We start from the raw sequence: 15436 nt of genomic DNA, 5'->3' as shown, positions 1-15436 counted from the left end.
GTCTCACTAGGTCTGGTTCTGGCTTGTCATTTCCACGTTCCCCCCGTTCCTTCTCTGCTCACTCGTGCCTAACACATTCCCTTCAGTTCTTTGAACCGATTTTCCTTTGAAGCTTTGAACATATTTACAATAGCTAACTTTTTAAAGAGAACCTTTGCTAGATTCAACTTTTGGTCCACTTGGAGTCACTTTCTCCCGATTGCACACCCCCCCCCCCCCAGCCCCGAGTATGGATTATACTTTTCTTTTTTTCTTTTTGCATATCTTGTAAGTCGAATTTGGAAACTGGCCATTTTAGGAGCTACCTGGAAGCCGCTGGGGTTCCGGTTTGTTCCTGTGAGGGTGTCAGCAGATAACCCGCCTGGGCCGAGGGCCGTGTCCCCACTGCCGGGCACAGCTGTGCGCATCTCCCTCCGCCCAGAGGTCACCGGCCTGCTCCCCACGGTCTTCCCGTGCCTGGGTGGCTGGGCAGTAGAGGTCACGCCCTGACATTCCAGGGTGTAGGGACTCCACCCTCGGCTACCTGGGCTGTGTGTGGCTTGAGGCGAGCAGTCAAGGGGGCGGTCATCTCCCAAATGTCTCCTGCCTGTAACTTTTGTAGCTTTTTCCCCAGGCCCTCCCCCAGCAGGTGTCACTTTGCGGTCCCCCATGACTTGGTGACTTGTGAGGAGGTCTCAGCAGCCCTGTGGCTGTTTACTGCCACAGCGCCCCCTGGCTTTTCTCGCCGCTGTGCCCCCAACCCTGAGCCAAGCACACTGCCCCTGACCCCTGCTCTGGCGAGGAGGGGCTGGGGACGCCCCCAGCAGGAAGGCCACACGTGCGCCTTCTTGCTGCTGCGGGTGGGTTTCCTCGGAGCTCACGGTCCTCAGGCCGCGGCCTGCGCCGGCCTCTTTCCTGGTGTCCTGGTGCTGTGTCCGAGGGCACAGGCTGGCGAGGACAGCGGAGTGGGGTGCCCACAAGACGAGTTGTCGAAACTCCCCAGACTCCAGGATGAGCTGTTAGAACTGCAGGGTTGACCCAGGAGAGTGTTAGCGAGGGACACGGCCCTGTCCTGTCCCCCGGACGCTAGCCGGGGACGCAGCGGCTGTTGCCCGGGTCTCAGCCGTGACCGCAAAGGGACATCTTCCGGCGCTGCCCCGGGCTCACCTCGCGTGTTCGGCTGGGGACGCTGCTGCCACGCGGCCCCCGTGAACCTTCCCGCTTCTGTGACAGCTCGCTTCTCTTTGCTGAGAAGGAAGAGGGGAGAGTGTGTTGTGCGCTTTCTGAACCCGTGGATGTGACTGTGTGGACGGGGGGGAGAAAGGAAGGACGTGTGCGGCCCGGGACTGGCCGACAGTAAGCCACCCTCCCTACGTGGAGAAGGGAAACGTCACGAGGCTCGGGACGGTGATGACACAAGCCTGGTGTTCGGGCAGGGGCACGTGTGAGCTGGCGCAGGTGGTGGAGGGTGAGCAGGGGTCACCAGCTGTGACCGGGGGAGTCACGTCTCGGCTTCGCTGCCCCCGAGGGGACTGGCTGTGAAGGCATCTGATAACCTGCACGGGTACATCCTTGATAAGGATGCTACTGGTCTGGCTGGGAATATTTGTTTTAACGCTTCTCTAGATTCTCGTCCCAGTAGTTTCTTTGATACTTTGATATACGTGCGGAGGAAATACTGCCTTGTAATAAATTGGCAAGATCGTTTGATAGTGAGAGACTTTTGTGATCAAAGCTTGAGATTTAGCCGAACCCTTTGGCGATGTTCAGCGTGCCTTCTTCTTATGCTAACTTCCTGCCTGGGTGGAGGGCGTCCTGATCATATCGTGGCGCGGCCACAGCCACGCTTGCCTGTGTGTGTCACCATCTGCCGGCGGGAGGATTGGAGTGACGGCACTTGAAAGGCTCCCCTGCCCCGAGTGTCCTCCGTGGCACGTGCCGGAATTCTGCCCTCGGGAGCGGCTTCCAGAGCGTGACTCCCTGTTGCAAGCTGTAATACTTGTGCAGATGATGGCGACTCGTGCCCCTGGTGCCCTGAGGGCACTAGCTTGTTCCCCACGTTTCCATCCCACGGGGCAGCACCGCCTCACAGGCCGGAAGGCCGGCCGGTCGCCGCGTCGGCTGTGCGGGTGCTACTACTGTTCTCCCTGCGTCCTGGGTCCCTTCCCTCTGCTCCGCCCCAGGCACGGGCACCGGCACGATCTTCTGGTTACACTCCGCGTTCTTTCAGTTGCAAAGCCCAGAAACCCATTCGAGCTACTAAGTGAAAGTGGGGAAGGGCATTTATTTTAAGGACCCGGAGAAGTCACCGAGAGGACACCTGCAGCTGGGGCTCTCGTCAGCCGGGAGCGCGAGTCAAATAATCAGGGTGGAAACGACATCTCTCTGGCGGGCAGCCTTCCTTCCTCGGCTTGGGCGTGAGTCTAATGTGGCCAGCTCGGCCTGGACTGAAGCCACCCGGCTCCGGTGCCCCTCACTCACTGCGTGATTCCCTCTGTGTCTCGTGGCCCGAATTTCTAAGAGGAATACTCTGACCGACTCGGCTCCACTTAGCTTGGAAAGAGTCTTTATGTCTGTCCCTTCAGTAGCTGTGGGAGGGAGGGTGGGGTCACAGGACCTGCTGCCCTCACAAGCCCCGCCCCCAGACAGGGAGGGCATTTGTGCAGGTGCAGGATGGGTGAGGCAGGCAGTTGTGCCAGTCTCTAGGGCACACAGAACTGTTTGGATTGTGTCACTCATTTGCACAAAAAACTTCACACACACACAAAAAACAATCCTCATTTGTTACAAGACTGCCCGTGATCTGACTGCTGTGTGTCCAAACTCATTTAGTCTTCTCGCCTTGTGCATCGTGTCCAGTCACCGTGGCCTCCCTGCTGTTCCCGGCATGTCTGGCCCATTCCTGCCTCAGGACATTTGCACCTGCTGTTTCCCAGGCTTAGAGCTCTTTCCTTCCGGTTACTAGCATGTCTCACTCCGTCATCTCCTTCAGGTTTTCACTTAGAGTCTGTCTCCTCACCTCAGTGAGGCCCCTCCTGAGCATCCTGTCCCCTGTTACGATATGATACGAAGGGTACGTCACCTCGGGGGCAGTCTTTTCCGATATGCAGAACCCCAGCCTGGGAACAACATCAGACGACTCCCACCGAGGGGCACTTGGCACTGCTCACACCTGTCAAAGCCGTGAAAACCCAGGGTGGCTGGGGAACTGGTGCAGACCAGAGGGGGGTCGCTCAGGGGACGTGACGAGGCAGTGGGTGTGCCGGGTGAGGTCCGGGAGCAGGAGGGGGACGCCAGTGGAGCGTCTGGTGACATCGGGACTGGGTCTGGAGTTCTGCTGGTGATGTGGCAGCCTTGGTGTGCCACAGGGAACCTGAGGGCTCTGTGCCGTCTTTGCATCATCTCTGTAAGTCTAGAATATTCTAAAGCAAACTTTCTGTTTGAAAGAGTCCGAGTTTCCATTGCCTGGACATTCTTTTTGCCTCCTCCCTCCTTATGTTTCTCTGTGGCCCTTATGGCACCGGACTCTGGCATATTTTGCTGATTTCGTCACCGTCTCCGACCCCGTTAGAATGTGAGTTCTGGGGTGCAGGGGTTTCGCGGGGCTGGGTTCCCAGGACGAGGACAGTGTTGGGTGTGGCGTGTGATCCGTGCTCAGGAAATGCAAGTTGAGTGCGAGGGAACCTGGCGTCCGGGCTCCCAGCCGTCTCATCCCCACAGCTCTTCGCAGCCACTTTTGCACGCTGCTGACTGATGGCCCACGGTGGCCCACCTTGTCTGGGCCAGTGGCTTCCCCCACCTGCCAAGCCCTCCCTCCTCCCGTCTGCACATTCAACTCTGTCTTTCAGCTTCCAGATCAGCTCTCCAGAGGAGCTGCCTCTGACCTCGAACCCAGAAGCAGCCTTGGGCTGTGCAGGTCTGGCCCGGTGCCTGGCTGTATGCCCTGTGGCCGCCCCGTGGCCGCCCCGTGGCACTCACCACCGGTCCAGGCAGTGAGCGCTTCTGCTCCGTGACTTCCTCCACTGGACTGCGACCCTCTCCAGGTCAGCGTGACTTTTGCTCGTCTTATTCCCCATGGAGGGGACACGTGGCGTTACTCCGTGGACGTCTGTTGAGTGGGTAAAGCTGAAGGTTGATGGCAGAGTAACGGGGGGGCTGGGAGGTGGATGATGAGGTGGCTGTGCTAGTCCATCACCACGTGGCTCTGGGGATAAGTGGCCAACACCAAGCTGGCAAGTGGTCTGCACATTGAATGTTAGAAAATAAGTAAGTAGTGGGTTCGTGCCCAAGAATCTGGAGAAGCACTTAGAGGAGACAGTGTGTGCCAGGTTCCCGGGTCACCGCCGAGGCGGCCGCGAGAGCGGGCGCAGGGAGCAGGGGCCAGGTGAGGGGAGCCCCGGGGTCTGGCAGGACCCGAAGGCGCTGGCTTTCTTTGGACGACGTGTACGGATTCGGCGAGGCTGCGGTGGCGTGCCGAGGGCGCGTTAATGTGTAACCGCGGGCACAAGTCTCTGCAAGGCACCCGGGTCTGCACCAGTGCCGAACGGGGCGTCTGCTGGCCGCTTACCCACCAGGATTGCCGTGCAGGGGCCGCAGGCCTGCCGGCAGAGCACGTGAGCAGGAGAGAGAACATTCCTCCTGCCTGGCCATGTGGAAACGTGTATTTTTCCGCAGCCTCATGAACGCAAAGTGAGTTCAGACCGAGTGAGTGAATCTGAGACTATAAAAGGGATGGACAGATGGACAGATGGACACAGGACAGGTTGGTCCTGTGATGAGTTTGTAAATCTGGCTGTGTAAACATCCAGCCCGGCCGCTCCGAAAAGCCCGGCCCCTGGCACGCTGGCCACAGGAGACCCTGCCCAGCTCCCCAGTACCCGGAGGCCAGCTGACCCCGGGCGGGCCCACTGCTCACAAGCCCCCCCTTGAGCCCCGCTGACCCTTCCTGGAGCAGAATGTAGAGGAACACGGAACCGTTGAGTGGCTCAGAACGATTGAGGAAGCCTATGCTTTGGACCAGGGGGCCCGGCTGCATAAACAGAGCCCCTGGGCCCGGGCCAGGCCTGCCTCCTGTGTCTCTGGAACGCGAACCCCGGGCACCTGCAGGGCCCCGCGCAGAGCTGGGACTCGCAGGGCTGGTGGCACAGGAGCGGGAAGGAGAACCGAGCTGTCGAAGGACCTGGGGATGTGGCCCTCATGAGTCTGTCTTCCCTAAGGAGCACCCACGGGTGTGGGCCACGCTGCCTGCAGCAGAGCCGTGGATGTGTGTTCCTATCCCTCCCCTGCAGGGCTCCGGAGTCCCAGAGCCGGGGAGGGGGGCTCCCTGGACGGGTGGACGGGGGCAGGCCTGACGGGGCTGCGTGTTGGCTCAGCTAGAATTAGGACCACCCAGATGCCCAGTGAAACGTGGATTTCGGACAACAGACAGTGGGATTGTGCTTACGAAACATTTGAGATTCACGTATACTAAAACGTGATTCGTCGCCAGTATTTCACGCATCCACCTGTCGATTGCTCAGTCTTGCCACCAGGGCCAGAAACACGGTTCTCCTGGACCTGTGCCGTGGCCGGGGCCCTGCCTGTAATGGCTACTTTCAGGAGGTGGCCCCCCCCACCGGTTCCCCCGGTTCCACACCTGGATCCCCACCTCAGTTGGCCTTCCCACAAGCTGTTGGGAACTGGTTACAGCGCCCGAGAACCGCTGATCCGTCTCCCGTGGGAAGGCAGCTGGGTCGGGATGACCGAGGTGGTGACAGAGATGGGAAGGTATCAGGGACCGGGGGTGTGTGGGCCTCGGTTTCCGGCCCTTCTGGTGTTCTCCTCAGCTCCAGGCTCAGGGCCACCATGGCCATGCTCAGAGGGGGTGCAGCTCCGGCCTCTGACCTGACCGGACCCTGTCGAGAATTCCTGAAGACAGAGTGACGGGGGGGGGTCACCCCCTTCCCGGCCCCGTAAGTTATTAGTGCTGACAGGGAACACAGGGAGTGGGTGGGACCCTCCCCTGCAGACGGGCAGCTGAGGCTGGCGGCTAAAGGGAGCACTGGCTAGTGAGCCTCTCCCTCCTCCCACCCTCCCGTCTCCCCGTCGTCCGGGGCGGGTGTGCCGTTCAGGACTAGTGCTCTGTGACGTAGCCAGGGGTTGGAGGCCGTGTTTGCAAGGTACCTACGGCAACAATGTATCTCTTCAGAGCGACACGAGGCAGTGTGAGGAGACCAGGTGGCACTGACAGTTCATTTGTGGAAAAGGACGTGGCCCTCGTTATAACGCAAAGTGGCCGTATGGCCTGGATCTAGAGGACAAGAGGAATCAGCTGCTCGCAATGACCGACTGAGCCAAATGCGAAGATATCAGGCAGGCCCTGACCTTCATGCTTCGACAGGTCCTGACAAGTGACAGGCACGTGGGCAGCCTATCAGGTCCACACGTTTCCTGCAATCCCCCAGTCGGCAAGGCCCTAAGGACCGGGCGCCTGGCCCACCTTGTCCGGTAACTTGAGTCCGGCTCCGCCCTTCGCCTGTGTGGACCGCGGTGGCCTCTGCTCGGCGGGGTGGCCGCATCTGCTCCCGGCTCCGGGAGGTCTGCTAAAGCCCATTCAGGTGCACCGCTGGCAGGTCAGGTGGTCCACGTGCCGAGGGGAGGAGACAGCGTCCTTACCCGGTTTCTGCTTCATTCACGGTTGGAGCTGACGAATTCTACAGGCTCCCTTTGGCCGGGGGTAAAACATTGATTTCCTACCTGCGTGGGCACATCTGTGACGCACTCCTTAAGGTTTTACCTGGCAAGCCCACGGAGTTGTGCTTTTCTTCCCGGAACGTTCTTCTTCATATGTTCCCGCTGTAGTTAAGGGAGCAGGAGTGGCATGGAGCTGTTTGCTGTGACTGAAGACGTGCCAGGCAGAGTGGCATTCGGGGGAAGGTGGCAAACAGACTGAGGATAGGGGCTGTGTTATTTGGAGTGTCGGTTTTACTTGTTCTAAGAAAACAAGCGTGTTTTGTCCGGAATGCTGCGGATTCCGTATTCATTTCCTTGATGGAACGGCAGGGTCCCCGAAACACCATTTCTTTGGATTGTTTGATCCTTAGCTTGGAAAGGTTGGGAACCCACGGGATCTGAACCCCAGACGCGCATCCAGCCAGAAGGTCTGGTTTTGTTTCCCCTGACACATTGATTTGGCCTGGGAAAGGTCGCTGTCCTGGGACACACAGAAAGGTGAGAGGGACTGTGGCCTCAGGAACCTGAGGGCTGGGCATCAGGTGGGGAGCGTGAGGCAAGGGCCAGAAACAGCAGAAATGCAAAGTGTCCAGACAATTCCATGCAGATGCAGGAAGGAGAAAGGATGTAGACATTTGGCTGACTTTGGGAGCAGGGCCGCGGGGACCAGCATAAGGCTGAGGTTTACCCAGGGGCACGCGAGCGTATGCTGTCCTCACGGACTGAGGTTAAAAACACTATTGCCTTGGGGAAGTACTTTCCAGGGAACAGCTATTCTGTCCGTTGGCCTAGTGCATTATTGGCCCCGTTAGCTTCCGAGTGGCAGAAAGCAGGCTCTCCTTGATCCTCGTTACCGATTTACAAAAACGAAAGCAGTCAGAAGGCACCGGGAACTTCAGACGCTCCGAAACCGCGTGGCACAGGTGGGAATGCGTTCCTCCCGTCTTCTTCCCAGATGATCCCGAGGAGAAAATGGTGATGTTTGGAGCTTCATATCGTGTGAGAAGTCAGCCTTACCAACTTTTCGCTTTTGCATTTCAAGGCAAGAGGGCTTCCTTTTTGAAGTCATGCTTTGAGTCACGGGGACGTCTGACTGGCCGTGCATAGGTGTGGAGCCCGCATGATCCCCCGTCGGTGTCTGTTTCATAGCGAACGCCTCTAAGGCCAGTCCTCTCTGTGCGTCCTCTCTGCGCGTGCGTGGTGCGTGGCTGAACACAGTGTGTCGCTCGCCGCGTGTATCTCCACGCGGGGGAAGGGGGCAGGACGTTCGGGCGGAGGCCAGGCAGGTGCCTGTAGTTTACGGCTTCCGGAAGACAGCGTGTCCGCGAAGGCGAGCAACAGGCAGGTTCAAACGCTGCAGCTTTCCTAAAATAAGTTGAAAAGTGACGACCAAGTGCTGCAACACGGCACTGACGTTTTTTGCTTTGTTTTGTTTTTTGAGCACACTCACCGTGCTTTTTCAGAATGAAGAGAGCTTAATGGTGAACGTCCCATTACTGGAGAATGGGTCAGTTCAGGAAATTTTGGGTAAACACTCTTCTACCTTTTGAAAAGGCCTTAGTAATCGCAGTAGTTGGACTGTTGGTGGAGGAGAGCCTGAAACAAAAACGTCATGTTTATTTAGTTGATTCTTGGCACAAGATTTTGGATTTGATATGTGTATATTTAGGCGATCACCACAAAAAGTCTGCTTAACAAGCATCACCTTACACAGTTACACAGGTTTGTCCTCGTAACGAGGGCGTCTGACATTTTCTGTCTCAGCAGCTTTCGGATACGCGTGGCAGTGCTGTGAGCTGGAGTCCGGGAGACCGTGTATTGAGATGCTCGGTTGGGTCGCAGGCAGAGTTGTCTTGTTGGGGACGGTGTTTCCAAGACAACGACCGGTGGTTAAGAGGTATGTGTTGAGAATTAGGGGTAAGGGGCGGGTGCTCCGTGCGCGTGTCCAGCGTGGCACTCTCTGCTCCGAGCCCCGGGCAGTCTGATGTTCGCACGCAGGGAACCCCGGGGAGCGCGTTTGGGGAGCGCGTTTGGGGAGCGTGTGAGCAGACACCACAGCAGCCTGCAGCAAGCATCCACCTGTTTCGGGACGTCTTTTTAAAGCGAGTTCAGCTTACCACTTCTCCTCTTAGTTTTCCTTTGCTTAATTGCAGGTGATGATTCAAAAAAAAAGCCTTCACCTGTGCTCGCCCGGCTTTCATCTTTCGCAGACAAAGCAGGCTGGGGCTTGGGCCTCGGTCTGTGGCATGCTTAGGGCCCGGGTATTAAAGGGGCTGGATCACCCTCAGGCTTTTAAGGGTTTTTTTGGGTTAAATTGATGAGCATGTATAATAAATTGAAGCTTTGTTGTTTGGCGGATTTTTTTCTCTATTTGTTATTTTATCAGTTAAGAGAAGGGGGTGGGGGGGGGCGTTCGTCTCTCCTCCCACATCTCAGATTTGCCTTGAGATTTGTCATCGACTGGGATGGGCTTGGATATGACTAGCATTTTTGTATGTGTCTGTTTCTCCAAGTTGCCTGGAATCCAAGCACCCGAGTGTCTAGATGGCCGGTGTGTAGAGTCTTGACAGGGTTTGCACAGGGCCCAGGGGACCGGTGTCCCCTGTGTCCCTCCATGGCGAGGGCCTGACCTGTCCTCGCAGGGGACACACCCAGCAGATTCTTCTCTGATGCAAATTGGGACTTCATTTATGTCAGTCTGTCATTTTCTTCTGTTTATTTGTGTCTTTGGAATTTTGTCTTGTTCAAAGCAGAACTGAATGAATTTAGTGAGCGTGTGAGTTTTTGGGACTGCTTGCCTTTGGGGAGCAGTGTGGCTCAGAAGGGCCAGGCCCACGCAGTGCCCGCACTGGTCAGCCTGTGAGCAGTCAGTTTCAGACGAGCCTGTCTGGGCTACAAACACGCTGTGTAAACACAGGGCACTCGGGAACACGCGGCATTCTGCGGAAGGGGCCGTTTAAAGCAGGCTGTTCCGCGTACCCCCCCCCCCATGCTTCTATGACGTGTGTGTGCGAACGTATCGATATGTGCCTTTTGGGGTGGGGGGCGGGCACTTTTACCAGATACTTTCTTTTTCCTTCTACTAGGGCGCCATGCTCGAGGGGGTGTGGAAAAGCCGCCGAATACACAGGAAGGTTGTGTTGACTTTGTTCTCAGCCTTCACTCTTTTCCTTGGGCCAAGGTGACGGAGCTCTCTGCCCGTACTTGCCGAAGCGCCCGACTCCCCTTGTTTCATTCTTTGTAAATAAAACAGACTTCCCTCTTCCCTGCACCATGGCTCGCTCCTAGTTTCCTCCACGGCTACAATTCAGTCTAATCGTATCTCTTGGAAATAATATGAGAAAGTTATGCTGTTTTACTCCATCAGATTTAATAAGTTTGGATGCTTTCCAAGTACTCGGCATTAATCACACTTAAACCCAGGGCTTGATAGTTCATCCACCCGGAGTATTCATGTCAGAGACATAAAACAATCTGCTTTAATGCCTACAGTTCCCTTTAAATTGAGCACTTGCCTTGTGTTAATAAAACTTGCTTTGTATTGAGGGGCAGTACAACGGGCGAAGACTGGGGGTGGGGATTTTTATGTCACGTAAAGCGTTTCATGGCCGAATTTTCCTTTCCTGTTTTAAAGCTTTGCAGAATTACATGAAAAAAAAAAAAAAAGGAATAAGGTAGGCTCAGAATAACGAGGAATTAGTCAGCTTGGCAGTCTCCAGAGCTTGGTTTCCATCAGAGAGATGACGTGGCCCTGACAATTGGACAACACTCTTGATGTTGCTCCTGTGTTCCATTCTGGGAGTGACGCTGTGACACTGGACGCTGGTGTTTGCCCATGTTCCAGGAGGAGGGTACGATGCCCGCCGTCCGCGCCACCTGCCACAGTCGCGGGCTGCAGGGATGCACACAGACCAGGCCAACGTTCAGAAGTACTGTCTTCGTCACCAGCATGTGACCGTCCTTTTAAGTGGGAAGTGTCCTGCCTCTTCTCCACCCCCGTGACGATGTGAAGAGAGTGGTTTCTTGAGCATCTTTCTTCTTTTGGGCATGGAAGTCTTCATCTTGTAGCAGAGTTGCTTTAATATTTCATCAGAGTGACGGAAGTTTCCACTTGTTCGTATTTTCTTGAGGATCCCTCCATGGCGTGAGGGGAGGTTTGCTCCGGGGACGAAGGGAGCACAGAGAACATGAACTCTGCCAGAGGTAGGCACTGACTGATCCTGGGGATGGCTCTCAGGTGGCTTTCCATCCTTAGTCCACAGAGCGTGGTCACTGTGGGTGGCCTGCCAGGCTCTGAGGCAGAAATACCTGTCAGCCAACACATATCCCAAGACCACGTGCTTTGTACTTAACTACCCTAGGAAGCACCCAGATCGTATGGGTACGGACTCTGCTACAAGACATTCTAAACTCCAAGCCACGCAAGGTTTGATAAGTAATTGCTGACTGGCGTGTGCCCATGATGACTTCAGTGCAGTTCTGAGAAGGGGTGGACGAGGCTTGGGTGTTGGGTAGCCTCCCAGCAAGTGGTTGGTGTTTAAGGGTGCTGGCCCTTCCTCTGGCCTCACGCACTGAACCCAGCTGGTTCATGCATGACTTGGCCACTAGGGGAGTTTTCTGGAAGTGTATTTTATGTCATCGGATGAAGCCTACACACGCAAGAAATCTCCATTTCAATCCGCGAATACAGGACACTGCCTGGTCTGAAACCAACCAACAAGCAAACGGACGAGTTGGACGATTGTGGTAGAGAAGGGCATCCACTCTGTAGCGAGGGCTCAGCCTCAGCAGATGAGACACCGCACAGTTACTTTCTTTTTTTTAAATTTTTTTTTATTAACGTTTATTTATTTTTGAGACAGAGAGACAGAGCATGAACGGGGGAGGGTCAGAGAGAGAGGGAGACACAGAATTGGAAGCAGGCTCCAGGCTCTGAGCCGTCAGCCCAGAGCCCGACGTGGGGCTCGAACTCACGGACCGCGAGATCGTGACCTGAGCTGAAGTCGGACGCTTAACCGACTGAGCCACCCAGGCGCCCTAACAGTTGCTTTCCTGTCTGATCTTTGTCATCCCTGTTGAAAAGGGTCTGTAGAAGATGTGGCTCAGATATATATGGAGTTTAATTGCTTCAAATTATGTGGACATCTAAAATCAACACCAGCCTTGGTATTAATGTTCAGAGTTTGGAATATATTTAATCGGGCTCATCTGTATCTGCTGGTCATAGATAATCTATGTGTGTTTGTAGGTACACAAATCCAGCATTTATTTGGGGTATGTAGGCCATCAGCAAGTTGTAGGGAAGTTTGCTCATACAGTTGGCTGATGAGGCTGATGTTGGGAGACCGGGCTTACCCCTTAGGAAGCTTATAATTCCGTATGATGGTAGTTGTAACCTTTCCTGGAAAATATCTTAATCCCCGTGACATCATACTGTGAAAGAAGCTGTTATATGACTCATTTCTCAAACGTTAAGAAATCTTTGTCACATGCCTGTTGTGATCCAGGCAGTCCTGTAGATGTCAGGGACAGAGTAGTGTGTGGAGACAGACCAAGTTCCTGCTCTCACGGACCTTGCACTTCCCAGGAGGGGAAGACAGAAGCTAGAAACGTAAAAGGAGTCCGTGCTAGTTAGGGCTGGCAAGTGCTGTGAAGTGTGTGGGGAGCAGGGCACAAGGAGAAACCCCCCATGTGACCCAGGGCCTTTGAACAGAGACCTGATGCAGTGAGTGAGCAAACCTTGGAGGTGGCTGAGGGAAAGAACATTCTAGAAGGAGCCATAAATGCCAAGTCCTTGAAGTAAAGGAGTGCTTGACGTCTTCAGGGAACCTCTGTTGTTCGCCTACCGTACACATTGTCTGCTGAGGTAGGTTTTTAACTTCACCATAGTGTTCAAGTAGCAATAAATTGCTTTCCCAACCAGATTTATGCCAGATTGAGGGCTGAAACCATATCCTAAATGTGCCTTGTGCTTTCGTGATGTTTAGCCCGATGGTGACCCCATAACAAGTGCACAACAAACACATTAAAATTTATGGATCCCGTGATTAAAATGTTAAAATTAACCGTAATGTAATGGGTATGTAGTTGATATGGAACATTTTTCAAGGAAAAGAAAAATCTCTTGCTACCTCAACCTTTCTTTCCCAGTTTCCTGTCTGTGGAGATTTTATGCAGGCTCATCAGGCTCAAATTAGTAATTGGGCACTGTCCCAGGAAATGGCCCAATACTGGATATTTGATAACATTTTTTCTTACGATAGAGTGTCCACAAGATCAAGGTTCTGTCCTCAGATTCCACAGGTAAGTGGAGTCAAGGGGGCAATTACAGCTTCCCCGTGTAGCACAGCGATGCACAGGAAGTGTTTTGGAAGTTAATTTTGAGTTCACGGTCATCTTTATTGAAGGTACAATTTATGCCGGAGGTGTGATCCGAAATTAATTCATACAATGAGTGAAGGAAAAGCTCTTCATGTATATTTGGGGACTTTGGGTTTAGAGGAAGCCGGTGCTAAATCACTGGAAAGGGAAAGAATCCTTATGTGAATATCCCAGCTCTGGCTGATGTAGAAACAGACTGAGCATGTGTGTGTGTGTTTCTCTGTGTTACATGGTTTTACTGGGGAGAGGAACATTCTGGAGGGCGGTAAGTGCAAAGATCCTGAGGCGCAAGGCTTCTTGCAATGATCAGTGAGAGTCGAGAAGGTCACTGTATTGTATTCCCACAGCACATACTGTGCAGATCTTTTTGCTGCAGCTGGACTTTGACTGAAGAGGGGACACAACTGAGTTCCCGGCCTCACACTTGGTGATGTGTTGTGATATCCCGAGAATGGAGGAAACACGGAGGGGGCCGATGGGGGGGGGGAGTACGAGGAAAGGGAAGGGGCGTCTTCTGACTTGGTTCGAGTTTCTCTAACTGTGGCCTCTGAGGCAGGGATTTGAATGCAAGTGGCTTATTTGAGGGGGGCCCTAATAAGCCTCGTGAAGGAGGAGGCCAGTAAGTCAAAACGGCTCCATAATTTGCAGGGCCCAGTGCAAGCCGAAAATGCCGAATCCCTTGTTCAAAAGTGATGAAAAAATTCAAGACAATCACAGCAGAGCCTTAGGCCAACCTTAAGGGGGACCTACTAAGTGACGGGCTCTGTGCACCCGTGGGGTGCCCCGTGAAGAAGCGGGGTCCTGTGTGTACCAGGGATTGTGTAGGGATGTGTCCACCGGCATGCATCTGCCAGGGCTTCATCTCACGGGGACCCTGAGTGCACATACCTCAGGGTGGTCCCCGGAGGCAGGGGTGTTCATTCACAACTCCCCTGCTCATCGGTGGGGGCTGTCTTGGGGCGCCTTCACCCCCTCATGTTTCTGGCTTGCCCTGTGTATATAGGCTAAGCACTCCGCATGGAGGAGTGTCTTCCGATAGACAGACAGACAGACACACAGATGCGGGAGTAGATCTTGCTTGTGGGTTGTCTGTGATGATCTCCAGGGCAGCTTGTGACTGGGCATCGAAAGCACCTGCTGTGTAGACCCGGTTTTGCATGGGACGTGCGGGGATGCAGAGACCACGTCCCCGCTCCCCTGGCGGGCGGGACTCGGGCCGTGCTCACGGAGATGGTCCAGCACCGGTGGGCAGCCCAGGATGGGTCTGGGGACGTGCAACCCGAGGATGGCCTGTCCTTGGAGTCCAGGCTGCCATGGATGGGGCGTGGTGGGGACCAAACTGAAGTGAGGACACTTCTGTACGCAAGCCCAACACTGTGAGAAGGAACCGGACTGTTGCAGTCAGAGTCCCTCAGGCAGTAAGCACTCTTGGGGTGCAGCGAGTGCTCTGGGGGCTGTTAAAAGTGCCCCCAAATTTCACTAAACAGAACCATCACTTGATAGTATTTTAGAGTCCTTAGCAAATCTGACCCAATATTCTCATGCATCCACGTTCTTACTCATGAGAATATCTTGGCCTCAGTCTCTTGTGCTTCCTCATGGGAGGTGGGGGGGAATGTTCTCTCCGGACCCCCCTGGGGTCGAGGAAGAGCTCTGTGTTTGCCATGATTCCCTTTCTGGGGCTCTGAGGAAGACCAGATTCCCAGGCTTCCCTGCTGGCTGGGCTGGAGCCGCGTGGCTGAGTTCAGGCAGGTGGGGACTTGAGTGGCAGCCACGCGTCCCTTGCAGCTGAGGCGCGTAAGAGCAGGTGCGTGGCCATCCCCTCTCTCCCTTCCATTCTCCTGCGGGCCTTTCACAGAATTCCTTCTCAGGTGGGATCCTTATGCGGGCCACCGGGTCCTCGATATCTAGACTGTACCGCATCTTTTTATCAGTATCAGAATCCGTACGTATGCTTTCTATACACAAAACCGTTCAGCAGATGCCCCCTGAGTGCCTCCCGTGTGCCAGGCACTGCTCTGGGCCGTGCCTGACCCAGACCCAGACCACCCCAGCTCCCCTGGAACTCACGATCAGGTGGGGGCAAGCCGCAACGAGCAGACGAACAACAGTGGACGATTAAAGGCAACGAGTGGTGCTTGGAAAGAGGAAAGACGACCACGGAGATAGCGTTCGGACTGATTTAGAAGACCCCAGGGAGGAGACAACATTTGAATTTAGATCTGAGCGGGGAGCAGGGCAGAGCGAGCCAGGTGCAGGCAGGTGGAAATGGCATTTGCACATCTGAAGGCTGGGATGAGGCTGGCGTGAGTCCGGATGACCTCGGCCTCTCGAGTTTGAGCCCCTGGGCAGGTTGTGGGGCCGA

General features: G+C 54.9%; 1 long non-coding RNA gene across 2 annotated transcripts; it reads left to right on the top strand.

Annotated features, from left to right (window-relative positions):
- Window positions 1-2613: 2613 nt before the first annotated feature.
- On the top strand, window positions 2614-11606 carry LOC109497720. Of its 2 annotated transcripts, none has more exons than XR_002154124.2 (3): window positions 2614-7188; window positions 8458-8587; window positions 8844-11606. It is a non-coding gene; the product is annotated as an uncharacterized LOC109497720 (long non-coding RNA). The 2 variants fall into 2 exon arrangements; XR_006594711.1 differs by lacking the exon at window positions 2614-7188 and adding an exon at window positions 7196-8217.
- The last annotated feature ends 3830 nt before the right edge of the window (window positions 11607-15436 follow it).

This window comes from Felis catus, chromosome A2 (assembly GCF_018350175.1).
Source record: "Felis catus isolate Fca126 chromosome A2, F.catus_Fca126_mat1.0, whole genome shotgun sequence".
In the NCBI taxonomy this organism is placed as follows: domain Eukaryota; kingdom Metazoa; phylum Chordata; class Mammalia; order Carnivora; family Felidae; genus Felis; species Felis catus.
Note: the sequence above shows the minus strand (reverse complement) of the source record. Positions and strands in the feature narration are given on the sequence as shown.